This window comes from Aegilops tauschii, chromosome 6, assembly GCF_002575655.3.
Source record: "Aegilops tauschii subsp. strangulata cultivar AL8/78 chromosome 6, Aet v6.0, whole genome shotgun sequence".
Classification (NCBI taxonomy): domain Eukaryota; kingdom Viridiplantae; phylum Streptophyta; class Magnoliopsida; order Poales; family Poaceae; genus Aegilops; species Aegilops tauschii.
Genome location: NC_053040.3, coordinates 409,349,525 through 409,361,031, shown reverse-complemented (window position 1 = coordinate 409,361,031; position 11,507 = coordinate 409,349,525).

The window sequence follows — 11,507 nt, the reverse complement described above, 5'->3', positions numbered from 1 at the left end:
AGATGAACTATGGAAGCGAGTTCCGAACAAGGATTCATCATTACACCAAGGAGAGGTGAGGAGGTGACTGATTGACTCAGCGACAATCCATTGAGATTTCCAAAAGATGGATTTCCACCACTATGTGAACAAGGAGATAACATTAGCTAGATCGAATGACTTAATGATGTATGCTCGAGGAAAACTTACACAGTTAAACATTGGTTGAAATGTGCACCTGAAATATGGGCTAGGTAGCACAATCAATGTTCGAATGATGATTCATTAAGCCATAGACGTAGAAGGAAACTATAGACCAATAACTTCAAAGCCAATAGGGTTGCTAGAAGTTGAGAATTTACACATCATAGACCATTTGTCGGTATTCCTTTTAGAAACAACACGGGGACCAAGAAAGAATGGTGATGGGGAGAAGTATCACTGTACCAAGATGTCATACGAGGTGGTGAAATTCTTACGACATTCTTGACATAAAAGATGGTAATACTCCAAGGTAGAACATATCATAAGCTAGATAGCAAGGAAATCAAGGTACAACACAAAACACGAACAAGTTTGTGTTGAATGGAAGGCACTATAAAACAAATCATCGAGGGCAAGGATGGTATTTCTCATCCAGAATTCGATAGATATCCTGGAAGAGCTCAGAATGTTGATGATGTTCACGACACATTTTGTCGAGAGGTTTCATGGAGATGTAATTGATCGACGATGACATCAAGTCAAAGGAATGATGAAAGCGAAAGGTTATTGGAACCACGGGTAGGGCACAAACTCGAAATCAAGTTTGCTATTCAAGGAGAAGTGATATGACGAGGGAGATCGACGCAAGATTAGCTCACTGTCGAAATTTGTGCGCTGGGAAGGTCCAGGTAGCACAGTTAAAATCATCAAGATAATGATATAGCCAAACAGGCTAGGAATGGCGTGATCGGGTACAAACTCGTACTTAAAGAAGATTACTAAGAGTTGTTGAACCGTAGTGCGGACTCGGTTCAGTTATCGGTGTCTTTGCGTGATTAATAACTCAGAGCCCGTGGAAAATTGGAATCAATGAGAATGTAGCACTTGATGGAGAACTCATAATAAGTTATGCAGTTCCGTGATAATCTCGAGATACCAGGGGGGTAATGCTCAACGACAGATCAAAGTAGAGGTTGGACTAGGGTATTGCTCTGTAGAAGACAAGTGCTTAAACTTGCACGAGAAATGGTATTTAAAGGAGAACATGGTCGGAACCACGATTGAAAAAGGCCAGATCCCAGATATAAGATGAACTTATACCAATGGAATAATTAATTTAAGAAAAGCTTTAACGATAAGATCTACATCGTGTCCATGGGCATGAACGCAAAGTTCAAGGTCGACTCCCACTTCTCCAATGCATAACCTTTCATTTACTTCTCGCGTTCGATGAAGTTGTATGATAGAAAATTATCTGATAAAATACCAGAAGGGTATGGCTTGTGAAAACCTTCGGGTTCATACGGTTTTTAGGGAAGGTATAGGTTCAACCCATCAGGGCATCTTAGGAACATATACCACAACTTCAGAAGTAAATAACACAAGCTCAAAAGTAGAGCATGGTTGACAAAGCAGAAGATACAATTTACCAAAGGCATTATATACCCGTGGAAAGGCTCACAAGGTTATTCAATATGAAGGACACTGTCGGATAAAATCCAACAAAGGAACCGATGGTCCACAAGGGATCTGATGTGAGCATCGGTACTCAACCAGAGGAAGAAGATGCAAGGAGATCTGATTATAGAAACAACTGACTAACCCAAAGTTCAAATGCAAAAGAATTATGATTTCCAAATGAGGGGGTCAGAAGCTACGCTCTGATCAAGGATGGATAAGTTGAGTAGGCTTAGGGGTACAATCGATAGTAATTTGATTAGTCGAGAACCAGCTCCTGTTCAAATGACATCTGAGCCGGAAGGATGAATTCTAGGATTCGACTGAGGAATGCGAGCATCGCAATAAATTGAATCAACGGACTCAAAATGATAATGACAAGAGATGCCAATAAGATTACGAGACTTAAGATTAATCATAATGCAAGTAAGCAAGAATTTCAAGAGCAACAGGCTCCTGAAGATTTTCGGAAGATCGAATGATATTTTGAACACTTTTGTGAAATACTTGAATCAACTGGGAATGAGCGGATACTCGGTGAGTGCGAGGATTATCCGTAGGGGTATTCAGGTGACAATGAACAGCAAGGTAGTAAGCTCAAAGGATTCTCGGAACAACAGAGAGAATTTCGGGGTATCTTGTAATAACAAGATCATCTGGGAAACATTGTATGAATGGCGAGTATACGTGGTTATCCATAGGAGTTTATCGATGAAAGGGAATTGCAAAAGCGATGAACACAAGTTATCGGGTTATCAGCGGAGATTATCTTCAGGGTCTTCACGTGCAACAGACGATCATCAGTAATAAGGGGCTCTCCGGGTGAAAGTGATAACGAGATCCTAATGTTAGATTTAGTAAAATCATTTAACCCGAATAGAAGAGAGATCAGAGTCCCGGAGTATAGGCAATGAGTAAAAGATCCTAATACCACCCAATGGCGACGTGGGCCCGTAAGACACACAGCCATGTTAGTAAAAGTTTTTGTAATGTCTAGACTCGACTTCGGCCAAGGAGTGTGGAAAGGGGGATTCCTACAGGCAGTCGGCTCTGATATCAACTTGTGACGCCCCCGATTTGACCGTACACTAATCATGCACGCAAATGTGTACGATCAAGATCAGGGACTCACAGGAAGATATCACAACACAACTCTAAAACATAAATAAGTCATACAAGCATCATAATACAAGCCAGGGGCCTCGAGGGCTCGAATACAAGTGCTCGATCACAGACGAGTCAGCGGAAGCAACAATATCTGAGTACAGACATAAGTTAAACAAGTTTGCCTTAAGAAGGCTAGCACAAACTGGGATACAGATCGAATGAGGCGCAGGCCTCCTGCCTGGGATCCTCCTAACTACTCCTGGTCGTCGTCAGCGGGCTGCACGTAGTAGTAGGCACCTCCAGTGTCGTAGGTATCGTCGTCGACGGTGGCGTCTGGCTCCTGGACTCCAGCATCTGGTTGCGACAACCAGATAGAAAGGAAAGGGGAAAAAGAGGGAGAGAAGCAACCGTGAGTACTCATCCAAAGTACTCGCAAGCAAGGAGCTACACTACATATGCATGGGTATATGTGTAAAGGGGCATATCAGTGGACTGAACTGCAGAATGCCAGAATAAAAGGGGGATAGCTAGTCCTGTCGAAGACTACGCTTCTGGCCATCTCCATCTTGCAGCATGTAGAAGAGAGTAGATTGAAGTCCTCCAAGTAGCATCGTATAGCATAATCCTAACCGGCAATCCCCTCCTCGTCGCCCTGTTAGAGAGCGATCACCGGGTTATATCTGGTACTTGGAAGGGTGTGTTTTATTAAGTATCCAGTTCTAGTTGTCATAAGGTCAAGGTACAACTCCGGGTCGTCCTTTTACCGAGGGACACGGCTATTCGAATAGATAAACTTCCCTGCAGGGGTGCACCACATAACCCAACACGCTCGATCCCATTTGGCCGGACACACTTTTCTGGGTCATGCCCGGCCTCGGAAGATCAACACATCGCAGCCCTACCTAAGCACAACAGAGCGGTCAGCACGCCGGTCTAATCCTAAGCGCACAGGGGTCTGGGCCCATCGCCCATAGCACACCTGCACGTTGCGAACGCGGCCGCGAGCAGACCTAGCAACCCACACGATCACGGCGGTTACGTCAAAGTGGTCCAACACGGCGCGCGCCACTCAGTCGCTGACGTCACGAAGGCTTCGGCTGATACCACGACGCCGGGATACCCATAACTACTCCCGCGTAGATGGTTAGTGCGTATAGACCAAATGGCCAGACTCAGATCAAATACCAAGATCTCGTTAAGCGTGTTAAGTATCCGCGAACGCCGACCAGGGCCAGGCCCACCTCTCACCTAGGCGGTCTCAACCTGCCCTGTCGCTCTGCCATAAAGTAACAGTCGGGGGCCGTCAGGAACCCAGGCCCACCTCTACCGGGATGGAGCCACCTGTCCTTTCAGCCCCCTCATCAGAATCACTTGCGGGTACTCCTCGAGCCGACCCGACTTTAGTTACCACATGTGTCATGTATATAATGTATATAGTATAAACCCGTGATCACCTCCCGAAGTGATCACGGCCCAGTAGTATAGCATGGCAGACGGACAAGAGTGTAGGGCCACTGATGGAACACTAGCATCCTATACTAAGCAGTAGGATAGCAGGTAAGGGTAACAACTGTAGCAACAATGTCAGGCTATGCATCAGGATAGGATTAACGGAAAGCAGTAACATGCTACACTACTCTAATGCAAGCAGTATAGAGAAGACTAGGCGATATCTGGTGATCAAGGGGGGGCTTGCCTGGTTGCTCTGGCAAGAAGGAGGGGTCGTCAACTCCGTAGTCGAACTGGGCAGCAGCAGTGTCGGTCTCGTAGTCTACCGGAGAGAAGAGGGGGAAGAAACAGTAAATACAATGCAAACATAAACATGACGATGCGTGACATGACAATGAGCAGTGCTAGGTGTGTCCTAACGCGACAGTAGGTGGTACCGGCGAAGCGGGGGAACATCCGGGAAAGTATTCCCGCTGTTTCGCGTTTTGGACAAACGGACCGGAGGGGGAAAGTTGCGAGTGCGATAGGTTAGGGAGGTGTGGTGGACGAACGGACTGCGTATCCGGATTCGTCTCGTCGTTCTGAGCAACTTTCATGTAGAAAACATTTTCATCCGAGTTACGGTTTAAAAGATATGAATTTTTAAAGATTATTTGAATTTCTGGAATTATTTGAATTTAGCAAAAATGAATTATGACGTCAGCATGAGGTAACGCTGACGTCAGCAGGTCAACAGGTCGGCTGACCAGTCAAACCAAACAGGTGGGTCCAGTGGGACCCACATGTCATTGACAGGGCACTAACAGAGTTTTATAACTAACTTAAACAAGGTTATTAGCAGGTAGGCCCCACCTGTCAGTGCCTATTTAGATTAATTAATTAGTTTTATTTATAAAAACATTTTATTTAGTTTACTTATGCGGCGGGGCCCGCATGTCAGCGTCACAGAGACGCCCAGTCAGCACGTTGACTGGGTCAACCCAGTCAACGGGGCCCGCGGGGCCTGCTGGCAGTGACCCTGGGGTGGCCCCAGGTGTGCCACGTCAGCGGCGGCCGGCGGCACGTCGCCGGTGACGCCAAACACGGCGGAGGGCTTCGGACCTCGTCGGATTTCGCCTACGGGCAACCGTTTCGCGCGCGCGAGGGCGCGTTCGAACGAGCGGAGAAACGCGCGTCGAACAGCGGTGGTGGCGTCGCCGGAGTTGGCTGGAATCGGCGCTGGCGTCGAGGCCAGCGGCGGAGCAGCTTCGGCCGAAGACGGAAACGGCGAGGCAGCACGCTATTGAGCAAAAGAGGAGGCTGGGGAGGATCTACGTGGTGCGGCGAGTCCAATGGGTACGAGCCCGTGACCAAACCGTCACCGGAGACGCGTCGGCGACGAGCTCCGCGGCGATGCGAGGGTTCACGCGAGAGCAAACGGAGAAGGGTAGGAGGTAGAGGAGCTCACCGCGCGGCACACGGAGGCCGGTGAGAGGCTTAGTAGCAGCAGAAGTCGCCGGAGTCGAAGAAGACGGCGGCGACCCGAGGAAGTAGGCGACGGCGTTGGGGGTGATGTAGGGGGTCCCGGCTCGAGCAGGTGGTCAGGGAGGAAGTAGCGAGGGCCCGAGAACCGATTTGTCATGGGGACGAGGCGAGGTGGCGACGGTGGCCGCGGCTAGGACGGGGCCATGGCGACGGGCACGCTCGGGATCGAGCAAGAGGAGAGGGATGAGGTGGATCTGGGAGGAGGGGAGGCGCAGAGGCGAGCAAGAGGGGGCAAGTGGGCGAGCGGGGAGAGAGCCCGAGGCGCCAGGGGGTGGAGTCCTTATCCACCGAGGCGCCGACGGCGAGGTGGGTTCGGCGGGGACGCGACTTGGGCGCGCACGGGGTCGGGTGAACAGAGAAGACAACCGGGGAGGAAGATGGGCTGGGCCTGGTCGGGTGGGCCGAGGCCTATTCCCTTTTTTGTGTTTTCTCTTGATTTGCTTTTCCTTTTCTATTTTTCTTTTATTTCTTTACTGTTTTTTTTAGTTACATTTTATTTTAGTTTTGTAAAACGCCAAATGAGCACCTAAATTAGTATTACTAATTAGTCCACTGCCACAATTAACTTGGCACCTAAAATAAAATATTTGGTAATTGTTGAGTATTTAAAGTATTTAAATAATAGTTTTGCTACTGTTTTATTACCATTTGAATATTTGAACATTTCATAAAAGTGTGGTTCTCCACCATAATTATCTATGCATTATTTGGCACAGCCCGAACATTTTAGTTTTAAAGTTTGAAAACTTTTGTTGTTTGCCTTTTATTCAATTTTGAATTTGAATTGGTTTTTGAACTAACGAAAGGGATTAACTACAGTGTCAGAGGTGACGTGGCATCAATAGCAGGGAATTACTGTAGTCTAATTATCCGGGCGTCACAGATGCACATGCTAGATACAAAACCTAAGCATGCAAGGGGCGAGCAACTTTCAATGTAAGCAATATAAATACAAGTTACCGCAAAGAGGAACATTGGATAGATAATATGAAGATAATCCACATGACTTGGCTCGAACAAATAAATGGTGGATATCCTTTTCTTTATGAACTAGCCAAATCTCCAATGTCCTCCACACACCTATTGATCAAGTTTGAGCTTGACGGTACCCAACTAAGTTGGGTCCTAAGAAGTTAGTCACAATAGGCTTGGCAACCCAAATGGCCTTTTCCATTTCCAAGCCACTTTGGGCGCCAACAAACCTGGCAAACAAATTGCCAACAACATCCTTCCTAAGCGAATAATGATCATTGACTAGAGGAGGCTTAGGGATGTTACCGTTGGGACAAGATGAGGATATGTGTCCCTTCTCACGACAATTATAGCAACATGTGCTGCCCCTTCTCTTCTTTATTTTCTCAACTTGGGGAGCATTATCTTGGTTCATCATTGGTAGTGGCCTTTCTTCAAGTTGAGGTTGACCTTGAGATTGAACTTGAGGCCGCTTCCCTTGTTGCTTCACATTTGAAGCCTTCTTCTTCAATGGACAATATCTCACATGGTGTCCAACATTCTTGCACTTAAAGCATGTAATGTTGGCATCATTCTTGACTTGGTCTTGTCCCTTCTTCTTTTTCTTGGACTTCTTGTTGTTGGAGATGAAACCAAGTCCACCCTTGTCATGAGGGGATTTTTGAACACTCAAGATAGTGTTGAGAGTGGAATTTCCTTCATGACACATTTCCAAGTCTTTCTTCAAATTAGTGACTTGGGCCTTGAGCTCTTTGTTTTCCTCTACAGGGTTAGTATCAACAAAAGTACTAGAGGAAGTAGAAACTTCATTGTTAGAGCAACAAGGCAAAGAGAGCAATTCATCACAAGAATTGGGAATAATATGTCTAGATGAATCACTAGGACTAGCACATGTCAATAAAGCATTTTGAGTAGAAATAGTGCTAATGTCCACATGAGGCTCACAAGATGTTACCTTAGTCACAATAGCCTCATGAGCTAACTTTAGCCTTTCATGGGAGATTAGAAGGTCATCATGAGAGCCCGAGAGCTTTTCATGACTTTCTTCTAATTTCCCATAATTGCTAGTTAGCAAAACAAGTTGAGCCCGTAGCTCAACATTCTCCTTCAAGATAGATGCTTCACAAGAAGTAGAGTTAGTAGCACAAGCATCATTGACAATATGAGAGGAGCTAGAAGAAACTAGAGACTTCACATGAGTAGCTTGAAGTTACTCATAAGACTTAGAGAGTTTGGCGAGCTCTCCTTTGACATTCTTGTAGCCAAGGTCAAGGTGCTCAAAATCCTCTTTAAGTTTATCATGAGCAACTTCAATCTCTTCTTTGGAAGATTCTAAGTCTCTAAGAGTTTCTAGAGCATCAAGAAGGTTACAATCAAGTTTATCATTTTGTTCTTGCTCTTCGTGAAGTAAATCATTACACTTTCCAAAATGAGTAATAAGATCTTTAAATATCTCATAAGTGTTCTTATTTACTCCACGAAGAGAATTACCAATTTCATATATTTCTTGACTCATATCCCTATCACATTCATCATCACTCTCATCATTATCATTACTAAGAGTAGATGATACCTCGGTAGTACCTCTTGCCATGAGGCACATGTGAACATCGGAGGTTGATGATGATTCTTTTGGAGAGGGAGATTCTTCATTATCAAGAGTAGGATATCCATGTCCATCCTCTTGACACTCATAGCATTTCCTCTCCAACATAGTGATTTCCTTCTTTGCTCTTCTAGCAAATTCTCCATTAGTGATGTGTGCACCATTTTCTCTTATTTCCTCTACATGGTTAGTCAAACAACAACTAGAGGAAATAGAAGCATAGATATCATGGCAACAAGGAGAATCAAGCATATCATCACAAAAAGTATTCAACGAATCTCTATATGATATGTAAGGACTATCAGCACAAGAATGTATGTCATTTTTGCTAGATGTGTTCAAGTCCAAAGAAGCTACAAAATTAGCATTTATGCATGAAAGATCATCAATGTTGAGCACAACATCATCATCACAAATTATATTTCCACTCACCATGTCATTACATTGGGACATGTCATATGATGGTGAGGTGGAAGAAGTTGAAATGTCCAAGCACACGGAGGAAGAAGCAATATGGAGTTCTTCATGATATGAAGATGTGGAGAACTCCTCAAGAGACACCTCCGAAATATGATTGACCTCATCAAGATTGGACCCACCATATATTTCTTCAAGTTTTGTCCACATCTCATGAGCCGGCGCACATGTCATAATTGACGCAAACACTTCAAGGGATATAGACCGGATTAAGGCATTCTTTGCACCATACCCACAAAGCATATCATCATTTTCCTTCATAGATGGAAAAAGTTCATCCTTCCATGGAGAAGCCCCTACAAGAACAATTCGCACAAAATTTGGACCCATGGCCCAGAAATGACAAAGCATGCGAATTTTCCACAAGTGATAGTTTGTGCCACTAAAACAGAAAGTGTCATCGTGCACTATACCACTAGTCGACATCTTTACTCTCTAGGCGGTGAAGCCTAGCAAGGAGAGACCAAAGCTCTGATACCAATTGAAAGGATCTAGATGACGACTAGAGGGGGGGTGAATAGGTGTTTTAAAACTATTACGGATTTGGCTTTATCCTAATGCGGAATTAAACTAAACGGATACCTTTCAAGCACAAATCCTAAATATGCTAGGCTCAACTAAGTGCACCAACAACCTATGCTAAACAAGATAGGCACTGAAGGAAACTAGCAAGCACAAACTATATCACAAGATATGGAAATGTAGGAACAACTAAGCAATTCAACTAGCACAAGATATATCAATATGAGCAAGTATGAATTGCGGTAAGTAAAGGGTGTGGGTAAGAGATAACCACAAGTGAGTCGGAGATGCGGATTTATCCCGAAGTTCACACTCGTGAGAGTGCTAATCTCCGTTAGAGCGGTGCCGAAGCCAAAGCTCCGGAGCGTCACCAAGTGACTCACCGTATTCTCCGCCCAAAATGGGAATGGGCGCTAGGGTTATGAACTTATAATCAAGGAATCGACTCGATCATCAGATTATAAGTTCATTCCATACCGAACCATTCGAGTCACCCCCAACGGATGAGCCTCGATTCACTCGGGGTTGGTCTTGAAGGAGACCACCACACCTTTACAAACTTCTCCTGAGCACACCACAAACAAGGAAGCTTCCGGAGGAACTTGACCACCTAGGCCACTTCAACACCCTTCCCCGGAGCACACCACAAGAGGAAGCTTCCGGGGGAACCTTGGCCACATAGGCCTCTTTCACAATCTTCTCAATGTATCACCAAACCGTCTAGGAGGCGGAGGCCTCCAAGAGTAATAAACTCACGGGCTCACACTCGAACAAATCGATGCAGGGAGCTCAAACCAATGCAACAAATGCAATGCAAGGTCAAGCAACAAATGCTCAACTCACTCTCTCAATCTCATAAGATGCACTCTTGAAAGTAGGAGATTGAAGAGAGGGGATGCTTTGGATATGATCAACAAATGGCTCACTAATCCATCCACAAATCCCCCTTCACATAGAGGGGAGATAGGGGTTTGGGAGAGGTGGAGAGAGGCTCAAAATGGTGTTTAGAATGTGTGTGAACCAACCCCCAACCGGTGGGAGGAAAGGGCCCTTAAATAGCCAAACTCAGAAACTAGTCGTTGGGGCTCCAACGGGCATTTCCTGGGCACCCCGTGCGCACGGGGGTTGAGACCCCGTGCGCACGGGGGTTGAGACCCCGTGTGCACGGGGTCCCGTGTGCACGGTACGAGCCCGTGTGCACGGAGTACCCAGAATTCTGGACACCCCGTGCGCACGGGGGTCAAAGACCCCGTGCACACGGGGTCCCCAGGACAGCCAGCAGCAGCCCACTAAAACATCGATAACTTGGGCATACGGACTCCGAATACGATGATCTTGGGCTCGTTTTGAAGCTATGGAAAAGCCCAAGGTCCTCACATAGAGAACCACCCAAGATCAACAAGAAATAATGATGCAAGTAATGCAAAGGTTTGAGCTCTCTACATGCGACGTGATCAAGCTACTTGCCCGAGAGTCCCTCTTGATAGTACGGCTATCAAACCTATAATCCGGTCTCCCACCAAGCACTATGAGACCGGCAAAACTAGGAAAACCTAGATAAGGTATACCTTTGCCTTGCACATTCAACTTGAGCTTGATGATGACTTTAATGCTTGCCTCAAGTTGGAATCCCTTTCTTGTCCACGACCACTTGGTGAAGATACTCGAATTGCTTCCTCATGATGCAATGAGGGAAGCCTTATCTCAAGCCCATCTTCACATGCACATTATCATGATGTGGACCGCAAGCTTCAAAGCATATAACCTCCGGCTTCTCATCTTGCACCTGGACTCCCCAAACTCGATGACCATCACCACTTGATGACATCTCATCTTGCACTTGGACTCCTTGAATCCGATGACCATCACCACTTGATGTCATCCACACATAGGCTAACGAGATCTTTCCTTTTGATGCAAGCCATACCACTAGATCACTTGATCTCACGTGGTACATTGTTTGTGCTTTGTGAGTTGACCACTTAGATATACTCTTCGAGCTTCATCTTGGTCAACCAACATCTTTACTTCAAGCTCCATCTTGGTTTCTTGAAAGCCACAATGAACTCTTCATTTCACTTCATTGCTTCAAGACAATATCACCAAAGACTCTTTCATGACCATATCAAGTTCCACTATGAATATCATCTTGGTCACCACTTGCCCTTCTAAAAACTCCATCCCAAACTCTTGAGAGGCATAATGAATT